Source organism: Monodelphis domestica, chromosome 7 (genome assembly GCF_027887165.1).
Source record: "Monodelphis domestica isolate mMonDom1 chromosome 7, mMonDom1.pri, whole genome shotgun sequence".
In the NCBI taxonomy this organism is placed as follows: Eukaryota; Metazoa; Chordata; class Mammalia; order Didelphimorphia; family Didelphidae; genus Monodelphis; species Monodelphis domestica.
In genome coordinates this window covers 131,868,062-131,880,586 of record NC_077233.1, presented here as the reverse complement: position 1 = coordinate 131,880,586, position 12,525 = coordinate 131,868,062, and positions in this window count along the sequence as shown.

Here is a 12,525-nt window from a genome sequence, read left to right as displayed (position 1 = left end):
TGTCGCCATATCATAGAGTACATAGAGTGGAATTAAGTGTAAACGCACTGGAAAGCTAGGAAAGGACCTAGAAAAGGCAGGAAAATTATAGGAGGCTATGGGAGCCAGCATACAGTTGAATTCTGGGAGCCTCCACTGAGTTAATATTCCCCATCGCAGGGGAAGTCAATAGGACGTTTCCATTCCTGGTCAGTAGTCCATATAATTCAGTGAACTATTCTTGGGCTCCCCATTCAGCTGAGAAAGAGAAACCTCCTCTTTCCTTTTAACTAGCAAGTTTGAATTAAATAGCCATGACCTGCCACTAAGTGCCTAATGGTGAGTATTTCAAGTGATCCAAACCTTTTCTGCAGGAATAGCTGGAGATGAATCAGTCTCTGGGAGAGATAAAAAATCATCCTTGCTGGGATCAGTGATTCTCTGCATTTTAAAAAGCCATCATTTGATGTGAAATGGCCTTCTTCCCCTCCTCCTGCTACCTTTGCTTCTAATGTGCAGTTTTCACCCATTTGGGATCATTACCTCCAGCCTCCCCTGCATTAAGAATAAAGCTCCTGGTTAAAAAAGAGTGTCACCGTCTCATCATCCCTGAGTCATGCCATCATGAAAGCAACAACGCAAGCTCATGAGTCAGAGATGCAGAGGAGAACACAGGATGTTCAGCCCAGACCCCTTTGGGGCAGGAAGTACAAGAGGAAATTCTGCAGGGACCTGAGGCTGTCACGAAGTAGGATACTTAATGAATAGAACACTAGGCTTAGAGTCCGAGGAACTGGGTTCAAATTCCAGCTCTGATATTTACTCCTTGTGTGATCCACAGACCTGATTTCCTCATTTGTATGTCATGTTCTTCTTTGCTCTGCCAAGCTCCCCTTTGCCTTGCCTGTAAAATAAGAAGTTTGAATTTAATGGTTTCTCAGATCCCTTCTAACACTGACTCTATAATCCTTTGAGCAGACAGGCAAGAAAGCTCATAGGTTCTCCCACCTCAGTCACAACATCTGTGTGGTTTTGAACAAGTGACTGAACCTTTCTGATTAAGTAACTCAATTTCCTCATCTGTAAAATGGGAGTGCTGGGGTAAATGGCCTCAGAAGTCTATTTTAACTCAAAATGACCTAAAGATGGCAAATGTATACCTTGCTCAAACATATTTGCTGATCTCTATTCAAGAGCTACTTTTCCTGCAATTCTGAAATCTGAGTTTCATCACGTGTCATTCTCAAATCTCTAAACCTAACTGGGCTCAGAAAAGAACTCAGAAAAAAACAATGGATTGCATCAATTTTAACCTCAATATAATTAACAATTTAACAGATCTGTGATTAACTAACAAAAAAAAGCCATAAATAGAAATGTACTTCCGGGAATGAGGAAAGTAAAAAGCCATTGCGCTCCATCTTTATCAGACTACATCCTGAATATTAGGGCAAATTTTGGTTGCCTCATTTTTAAGAGGAATATTTTCAAACCAAAGAAGGTTCAAAGGAAAGAAATCAGGATGAAAAAGTTTGGATTTGTGTCATGTGAGAATAAGTTGAAGGAACTAAGAACATTTAAGTTTAGAAAGAGAAGAAAGGATGAAGAATGATTTTTTTGTGGCTTAGTGCATACAATTTCAGGCCTGAAATCAGGAAGAATAATTATCCTGAGTTCAAATCTGGCCTCAGACAGTTACTAGCTATATGACTCTGGACAAGTCACTTAAACCTATTGGCTTCAATTTCCTCATCTGTAAAATGATCTGAAAAAGGAGATGGGAAACCACTCTAGTATGTTTGCTAAGAAAATCTCAAATGGAATCACAAAGGGTCAGATGTGACTGAAACAAAAGAACAACAAATTTAAAGTGTTGTCATGTAAAAAAGTTAATAGATGTATCCCATGTTGCTTCAGAGCTAGAATATGATATAATACTATATTCCCTTGTAGATGAAAGTTATAGACAGAGAGGTAGGTTGGGGGTTTAATATTCAGAAGAATCTCCTAACCTTTATAGATATCTCAAGATGGAAGAAGCTGTTCCTGGAAGTTGTGTGTCTCTGGAAATATTCAAGCAGAATTAGATTCGTAACTTTTAGAGGTGCTATAGAAAGAATTTCCTAACAAAGTAGGAGGTTGGACAAGATGCCTTATTGTGGTCCTATGATTCTTTGCCAGGGTCCTAAGCTGCCACCTGTCTTCTCTAGTTCTATTACTGTTATTCCTGGAGCATCTGGGCAGAATTGGCAATGGCATAGCACCAGGGGAGCCAGAAAGGCCACCCTCATTATCCTTCCAGGAAAAGCCCGCCTGCCACGTTGCTGTGACTGTCTCTATAACCTGCCAAAACAACTTGTCAATAAAATAAATTTGGGGAAACCAATCAGTGCAATCATTTGCAGTGAGGATCAGAAATGGGCTCAGAGGAGTCAAGGACTTCTAAATTTTCCAACTCATTTTCTTGGCTTTGGGTAGACAGAGACTAAGAGGCCTAGAGAGGATGAGACCATAAGACAGCCAAATGGAACAATCACTGCCCAGTGGCATACTGCTTTTCTGCTGTTTAGCAGGTGCATGAGAAAAATGAGAAAACAAGGGGGTTAATGGCTAAATCAAGTATAGGCAGGAAGGTAGGAGGCACTGTGTGTGTGTTTGGAGGGAAGGGAGTAACCTTGGGGCATCAGTTAAGGAAGGAGGAGCCATTTGATTCCTTTCTATTACAATTGGGCTCTTTTTTTAAAAAAATAATAATAACTGCTTCGGAAACAAAAGGGGAGGGAGAGCATTGTGTCCATCCAGCACATGGACATCTGCCACTCACACAGTCAGTCACATGCCATCGATTCAGCCAAATAACTTCATTTTCCAAATGCATAGACCCTCTTGCATACAGACATCTGTCACTCAAATAGACATGGACCTGTAAGCCTGCCCAGACAACTCCTTTTTCACTAGCTCAATGCCCTGCTATATTGGGATGCATCTGTTTGAGTGGCAGGAAGTTCTAGACAGAGAATATGACTTAAGCTACCATGAGGAGTCTGCCGTATACATTTAATCGTAGGTTCACAGTGTCAAAGCTAACAAGGACCAACTATCAAATACAACATGTCAGGACCAGAAAGGACACAAGGGAAGATATAGACTGTCAGAGCTTGAAAGGACCTTGGAAGGATCATCCAGTCCAAACCTTCCCAGAGAAAGGAAATTACTTCCTCAAGACCATACAATGGGGTTTTGAAACCTGGGTCTTCTGATTCCCAGTCCAGGGTTTGTTCCATCATACCATGGTGCCTCCTGGTACTTTGGAGGGAAAACTGGGAGAGCAAGGAAAGGAGATGGAGAGAGAGAGAGAGAGAGAGAGAGAGAGAGAGAGAGAGAGAGAGAGAGAGAGAGAGAGAGAGAGAGAGAGAGAGAGAGAGAGAGAGAGAGAGAGAGAGAGAGAGAGAGATGAAGAGTGTTTATACATGTGCCCCTGTTTCTCTATTAATGAAAATTCCTTCCTAGGAAGGTGACATGGTGGGTAATACATAGCATGTCTGCTTCTTCTGTCTGGGGTATCTTTCATAAACAATGTTCTGATGGAAAGATTTGGCATCAAGATGGGTGTAAGGGCTCTTTTCTACCCTAAAGGGAGAAAAAGGGTGAGTAAATTAAAAATAAAGATAAGCGAAAGAAGTAATATAAACGGAAATAACTTCCAGGAGTGGCATGCAGACTGTCAGTTACCTAATCATTCGACAGAGCCAGGGGCTGATGCAAGAAAAAGCCAATATGAACAGCAGTGGAGTGTGACCGAGAGTTGGATGATATTACCCAACAAAATTCCAAACCCTGGCATCTGGGACCCAAGCTCCCAGCAAGATTCAGCCTGAGCATGATGGTACAATCAAATGATCACAAAAATCACAGAATCTCAGAGTTGGCAGGGAGACTCAGAGTCACCTTTCATTCAGCTGGGAACTTGAAGAGAAATATATCTCTTCTTACAAAATCCCTAAGCTGCCATCTAGATTCTGCCTATACTTCCAATAAAGAGGAACACTGGTAGTCCCCCCACATCCCAATCTACTTTTGGACAGCTCTGATGATATGGATGCTTTTCCTTACAAAACTCCCTCCCCAACCCATCCCAACCTCAATCGACATACTGAAAGGTACGGAAAGGAAAAAAAAAACAAATGGAACCAAAGGAAATGGTTTTAGCCTCCTCAGTGCCATCTGTACTAAATCCCTCAACATTGACTATGTGTGGCGATGCATTTTTAGCATTGCCCTGATGGTAACCGAGGGGCAGACACTCTGTTAAATATCCTTCTTCTTTCCTTCCACTCTCTCCCATGGGTTTTGCTTTGTAATGGCAGATACAGCTGCTCAAAACTCGGATACTGCATGGCTGATGTTCTTTAATGGGCATGCCTTTGCTGTGAATTAATTTAGCTTCTTGTTGTGTATTTATCCTAAAGTGATTTTACAGCAACCTTCCCTGGAACAGCTCAGGGTAGGTGAATCCCAGCCTCTGACGGAGCTGCCCAAGTAAGAAGTAGAAATGTCCTGGATGCAGGGCTTGCTGTAAAGGGATCTTGCCCCAACCCAGTCTTCATCCTCAATACAGAAGGATGTGGAGCCCAAAGGAACCTCAGAGATTGCGTACTCCAAACCCTTCATTTTACAAATGGTAAAACAGAGAAGGAACATCTAGTCCAAAGCACATGGGTAGTAAATAGCAGTGCAACTTCCTATGTTGTTGTTCAGTCGTGTTCAACTCTCCATGATCCCCTTTGGGGTTTTCTTGGCAAAAATATTGGAATAGTTTGCCATTTCCCCTTCCAGATCATTTTACAGAAAAAGAAACTGAGGCAAATAAGGTTAAGTGACATGCCCAGAGTCACATAGCTAGTAAGTATCTGAAGCTGGGTTTGAATTCAGGTCTTCCTGAAATTCCAGGCCTGGCATGCTATCCACTGTACTGCCTAACTGCCCCAGGGAATTTTCATGAAATGTATTGGGTGACTGTAAAATTTTTCCCCAACACAATGCTAGATAGATGCATTTTAGAGCTAGAAAGGTCTCAGATTCATAAACAGAGCTGGAAGAGACCTTAGATATCATCCAGTCCAGCTCATCCCCTCATCTTATAAAGAAGGAAAGCTGAAGCCCTGCTATTAGGTGACAGCCTTGGGCTCCCTCCTGGATTCTCTTGTTTTTCCCAAATGCCCACCCAATGATGGTTTTTCCCCTCACAGCTCCTGTTCCAATCTACCTACTCTGTGTGTTCACTAGCCGTGAACTACTTGATTTCCTCTTCTGCTGAACCTCATGATGGTGTGATGATTCTTTCTCTGATGCGTCATTTGGAACCTCACCCTCATGCTCTATTCACCCAGGCTTTATTTACCTCTGCTTTGGGTTCTAACACCCAGCTTCCTACTCAGTTAAACACAAAGCTGCCCCTAACCATTGGACATGGACCCCAAAACCCTTCACTGGTCAGAACTATTCAAAAGGAAATGACATAGAGCACTTCTTGGTCTCAAATATCTCACAGATCCTCTTCATTTCACAGGGTTGTAAATTGCAGACAGTATTAAAGGCTACTGGCTAGGTGGTGAAGTCAACTGGGAGTCAGGTAGGCTCATCTTCATGAGTTCAAATCCAGTGTTGAATACTTATTAGCTGTGTGACCCTGGGCAAGTCACTAAACCCTGTTTGCCTCAATTCCCCCCAGTAAAATGAGTTGGAAAGAGAAATGGTAAACCACTGCAGTATATTTGCCAAGAAAACACCAAATAGGGAGCCCAAGAGTCATTCAAGATCAAAAAAAGATTGAACAAGGACATGGCCATATGAATTATCTTCCTCTATTAGAATGGAAGTTCTCTGAGGGCAGAGACTATCTTATCTACTTGTTTTCTTATCCTCAATACTCAGCAGAGTGTCTGGCACATAGTAAATGCTTTAAAATGATACCTTCATCCATTCATTATTTTATCCATTAGACATCACAAAATTAAAGCCAATTTCTTTGTTGAGTAGTTAGGATTTTGCAGAAAAAATTCTTAATTTTTTTTTTATTTAAAAAGCAGTTGCCATTATCAGGGAGAAACCATCTCTTTAGGAAATGACTTACTGATCTCTTAAGGACAGAAGTGTCTTAAATACATCAGCAAACAAATAAAAAATCAGTACATGTGAGCAGACAGACAGAGCACTTGTTAGGTCCAAAATTGTTTGGAATGTCATAGAACATGCTGCAGATGTGTAAACTTAAAAAAGAAAAAAAGAATATTTAATTAACGGTTATGTAAGGGTCACTTAGATTAGGCTGGCCTCAATAACTAGGCATCCTCTTGTGTGGGAGATGAGGAAAAGGGGGTGAAACTTGCAGTAATTGGGGGCAGACATGAAAAATGTGTTGAGCTAAGCTGACTACTACAGGGGTGCTTGTTTCATTTTTGATTTGGGGTTCCTTGTACCTTAACACAAGACCTTCTACATTATAACAGGAGCTAAAACTTATCTAGGATTCTGAGGTTTGAAAGCATTTATATATATATATATATATATATATATATATATATACACATGCCCACATATATAATATACACTACACATGATGATAGTTTCACATAATTCTCACAACCCTGTCAGGTTACTGCTACTAATTACCATCTTACAAATGAGGTTAAGTGATATGCCCAGGGTCACACATCTAAGAAAGTGCCTGATATAGAATTTGAACTCAAGTCCCCTTGGCTCCAAATGTAGTACCCTATACCATCTACCTGTTAGTAAATTGAACTGAAATTGAACTTAGCCTTTCCACAAAACTGTATTTGCATCCCCCGCCATGCACCCAGTGCATTGGAGATGCCCAAGATTTAAGGTTGAGCTTCCCCCATTCTTGGTTCAGTAGGCTGCACACTGTAGGTGCTTAATCAATGTCAGTGGAAATGATAGATTGGATTGTGGAACATCTGTGAAGTATCCTGTCCCCAGTGCCTGCCTAAAGGCTATCTATGTGGTGGCAGAAATGGAAGATGAGGGTTTTGTTATATAGACATCTGCTCACTGAAAACGTAGCCAAAGCCAGCAACAGCCACATCCCCATTGCATCCAAGAGGAGTGCTGCCCATTTGGTGTCCCTGAAGTACTTTCACTTAGACAGGGTTGCTAACAAATCCAAAAGTTGCTTAAGTCAGGGAACTAATTGATCATTGTTTGGTCATTAGCATTATTTACTTCCTACAAAACAGTCTGGAGCTGATTCCCCACCCTGCACTTTCTTCTTGTTGTTAGCATTGGTTTGAAGGTCTTTTTTCTTTGTGGTGAACTTTGGGGAAAAGAAAAAAGAAAATATAAAAGAATACATGTGGATCATTTTACCTAAAAAAGAAAGCCCTTCAGTAATCTAATTTCTCTTTCCCTAGATGCAAGAGCTATAGTATCCTTTTCTTAGAGCAGTTTAGAAACAGCTTTTCAGTGCTTTTCTCTCTGTGATAATAATAATATAATAATGATAATCACCCAGACAACTTCTGCATTTAGCATATTTATGGAAATGGGAGATTACCTATGTAGGGGTGCCATATCAGCACCCCCTAAACTACCATTTAAAAATTCCTCATTTGTAAACTGTAGAGGTTGTTTTAGATATCTCTAAGGTCTTTTCCAGCTCTAATATTCCATATTCTACAATTACTCCCAGGTCACACATTCTGTGATCTGTTTTCAAGGTCCTTCCCAAGCTCTATTATTTTAAATTCTGGGTCCCAAGGCCCCAAAAACTTCATACATTCCAAAATTAGAAGTGGGAAGTAGGTTGGAGATCATCTAGAACAACCCTGTCCTTTTACACATGAAGACCTTGAGTTCCAGATATGTAAAGTATCATGATCTAGGCCCCATATCAAGATTTAAATCCAGTTCCTCCAAGGCCAAATCCAGCAATCTTTTCAACACATCTATTCTATGTCCTCTATTTAAGGTTCCTTCCATCTCTAACATTCATGTTCTATACTCTATGATCTTTTGCAATGCTGACATTTTGTATTGTTTTTCCTAGGGTCTCTGCCAGCTCTAATTCTCCTTGACTAATGGATAGTTTATTTATCCTGCATATTACCCTAGTGGGAAGCAAGGACATATTCAATGATGTCTATAATTCTAGAGCATGCATTTAACTAAATTCACTGGAGCATATTCTCTAAATCTGAGATGTGAAGGTAGAGGAGTTGAGAACTTAGTTAAAAAAAAACAGTCAGAGAGGCTGGAAAGAATTTGGGAAAAACACATGTTTTTGCAAGATCCTAATATTTAGATAGTGGCACCATTTTCCTTATTAGATGTGAGATTGGGGTTGACTCATTTAGGATATTGAGTACCGGTCAGTTCTATAGCTGAGTTGTAGGTTAATAACGGGAATGCAGTATGGGAAGTATCCTGGATTGGGTCCCTGGTTCTGAATTCTGTCCTGGGTAATTTCAGTATACTTGTCAATCCTTCAATGATCTATAATTTCATTGTTTTACATATTTCTGCCATTACTGGAAGTTGCAACTTATCTATAAATTGGTTGATGGTTTATTAGAATGTTTGTAACCCAAAAGATGAATCACTTTGGAGGCCAACGTAATCGTAAAATTTTCTGACTCCAGGAAGGTCAGTAAACACGTATCCCATCACCATGCATCCATATAAAGCCTTTGTAACTTTGTAGGCCCTTCATTCAATTAATCAATAAGCATCTATTAAGAATCTACTATGTGCTGACTTGAATTCCACTGGTCTAGCCTTTGAGAGCAAAGGACTAGCTCAATACCACAATAAGACATTGAAGAAGGACTTTGATGGAAACTATGTGCTCTCCAAATTGTACATTTTGCATATTTGTACCCTTTTTCAGTATTAATTACTTGTTTCATGGGATGGAGGAACTCACATTGATAAGATCACAGATCCATAGATGTGTCACACTATCTCTGTAATTAGTTTCATACACCATTGATTGGAATGGTATTTAAGTCCACAGTTGCATTACCTTCAACTCAGACTGAACACCTGAATGTAGGGCAGGAGGGAGGGACGAAGCTGTGGGAAACAAAAGGTCTCCAGGAATTAAGAGAATTATCATTCATCAAAGTTCAAGGAGACTCACTCTGTGTTCCCTTGATCTTGTTCCATGGTGTCCCACTCCTACCTTTGACTTTGGCTTCATTACTACTGAAATTACACTGTGCATTTCTGCTTTATTCCCAGATGTGTTATCTTATGGATTGCTAGTTTTGACCTTACATAGCTTCACCACTTACAGCTGATTGTGATCCTTGAAATGGGGCATTGTCTTGGATCCACTTTCTTTCTATAGCCCATTCACTCTCATTCGCTGCAAGTTGATTGACCAGTGACTATCACCGTCTCTACCCAAGAGTACAGAGAGGTTTCAGAAGGTATTCTTAAGGATACAGTTGTCAGTAATCTTGTAATTCAGAATCATCATTTCTCAGCACTTTGGTATCCTCCCTGATTAAGATCTTATTCAGCTCACAACACCAGCCAATTGCACAATAATTTTCCTAGAGGCACATGCCACACAGACCAAAAATTACAAACACAAAGGGAGAGTCATGCGGATAACAAGATTCCTAGAGTTGTATCACACTGCCATAATGAAATTTTACCTATCTTTCCTGTTCTCTTTTTCTTTCTTCTTTCTTTCTTTTCTCTCCCTATCTCTATCGCTGTCTGTCTGTCTGTCTCTCCCTCTCTTTCTCTCTCTTTCTCTTTTAGTCAATCACTGAGCTCTATAGGAACAGGATAAAGGAGCAGATTAGAGAATACCAGACGGAAGATCTAGGCTCTTGCTTTCTTTGTATGCTCCATATAGGCTTCCTGGGAATTTGGGACATATGCTACCTTTCCACTCCCACAGCTCAGTTGCTCTACCTCTCTTATTGAAGTAACACTGGTCAATCATTTGTAAATACCCAACACAGAGGCAGAGGGGTAGTAGGTAGACCTAAATTAAAACTCCTTTTACTTTTAACACATAGTATAAATCAACTAACCTCTATGTGACCAAGTCAACTCTAAGGTTTTAAGTTTCAAAATAGGTTCTACCAATTTGCATTGATAGTAGGAGTTTCCTAACCAAGAAATTGATATCAATGATTTCATAAGTCTGATGAAGGGGGGGAAATCCCCAACACACATCAGCCCCTTTATTACCTCATAAGGATACATGAGGATAGGAAAATGGACAATTAGGGCTTTCTATAGGTTTGTAGCTATAAATCTGGAAGAAATCCTAAATACCATCTAGTTCTAACCTCTCATTTAGAGATAAAGAAACTGAGCCATGACAGGTTAAATTAAGCTACTTCCCAATATCTTACATATTGCAAATGTCAGAGCCAAGATTCAAACCCAAGTCATCCATCCCCTATTACACCTTATCACCTTATGCTATAAAGAGGAAAGGACTACATGCCCACAACTGGTATCTGAGCCGGTGTCTTTTGATACATTCTATGCCTAAGAACTCAGGCAGCTTATAGCACAATCCAATGCATAAGACTTTTCCCCAGAGACCATGGTAGCCAAGGAGAATCTGCCTTATCCTCCTGACTCCAAGAAAATCTTCTGGACATAAGGAAATGATTCATAGAGAGAGGCAGGTGAAACAACAGATGGAAAAAGGACTAGACTTCTCCCCTCAAAGGCCACAATGAGCCAAAAGCCATACAACAATGTAAAAGGATTCATCCAAGCTTTATTCTCTCAGTTTATCTTCCTCCTTTCTTTCCTTTCAAGCTGTGCTATGAAAGGAAAATGTCAATTCCAGGGATTGCAACAGAGGGAATAGTGCCATGAGCAGTGAACTTATGTCAGTGAGGACACTGGATAAGGTCTAGCCAATCCAGACAGTGAGTAACAAATGCCAGGCAATGACCAATTTAGAATATATTGAGATAAGGACCTACTATGAATCTTGTGGCTAGAAAGTGGGAAGAAAGATCATCCTCTCTGCTTTTCTTTAATCCATTCACCTAAGAAAAGAGGGTGGGGGGATAGAGAGGAGAGAAGAAAGAGAGGGAATTTTGCAGTAAAAATCCATTCCAATTCAATTTATGGAAATAGCCTTATCCACACTAAAGGCCTGGGAAAGAGCAGGGAAGAAAGAACATTTATATTGTCTTTTGCATTTTAATTCTATAATATTAGATATATGTAATCAATTAGAAAAACATAATCACAGGGTATTAAGTATCCAAAACTATGGGTAGAAGACAATTGAGAGTGAAAATTCCTAAGAATATGCATAAGATCACCAAATTAAAATTGGAGGGGATCTCATTCAGAGGTCAATGAGTTCAAATCTGTCATTTTACAAAATAGGAAACTGAGACCCAGCCAGGTGAAGCTACTCACCAAAGGTCATGTAAGTAGTAAGTAATGTATTGACCTGGGGAGTTTTGAACCCAAGTTCTTTGACTCCAAAATGAGTATCCATTGTGTTATAGCATCGCTCCGTCCCCAAAGAGCAGAAAATATAAATAGTAGAGTTCATATTTTAATATTCGAACAATATTTCCTCTTGGATTAGATCAAATGTTATCTATACTTAGATACTTTGTTGAAAACTGAAAAAAAGCCACCTGGAGTTGTTCAGGAAGTCTGCTGTATGGCATCCACTCAGTACTGAGCCGTGGCAGACATAGAAGAATGGCATAGAGCACTAACTGTGGGTTACCTTGAATATTTATACTCCACACTAGTTCGGTCCTCACAGTGCTGAATTTTTATCTATATAATTACTATGTAAGCCAAGTCAATATTATATCAGTGATATTTATTACCCCCCCCGAATTCAAATTCAGACTTAGAGATTTACTGTGTGATCCTGGGCAAGTCATTTCACTCTGTTTGCCTTAGTTCCCCATCTGTAAAAATTGTCTGGAGAAGGAAATGGTAAACTGCTCTGAATTTGCCAAGAAAACACCAAATGGAACAGACAGGATTGAAATAACCAAACAATAATTTACTTATGTCACAGAAATTTATGTCACATGTTGAAGACCAATCTTTTGAGTGTTGTCAAGGTCCATATCCAGATATAAGACATCATAATATATATATATATATATACATATATATATATATATATATGTCTGTAAGCACATACCTATTTGCCAAAGAGATGCTATGGAGTATTGGGTAGAAAGTCAGGCTCAGAGACAAAAAGACCCAAGCTGAAGTCCTGCCTCTGACACACATTGGGTCTGGTGCCCTGAGTAAGTCATTTAAACTCTTAGTGGAGTAGGGTAGGATGGTCAAATTCAGATCTAAACCAGGGCCACTAAGCTATATATGAGAATCCCTGGAGTTGTGTTAGAAAACCACATCCTAACATTATCTTTGTTCTACTATATTTTTGTGTATTTTGTCAAATATTTCCCAATTACATTTTCATCTGTTGACTAAACTACAGAGGGGTTCTAGGGTTCCTGGGTTTCACTGGGTTCAATGGGGTTCATGTCTATA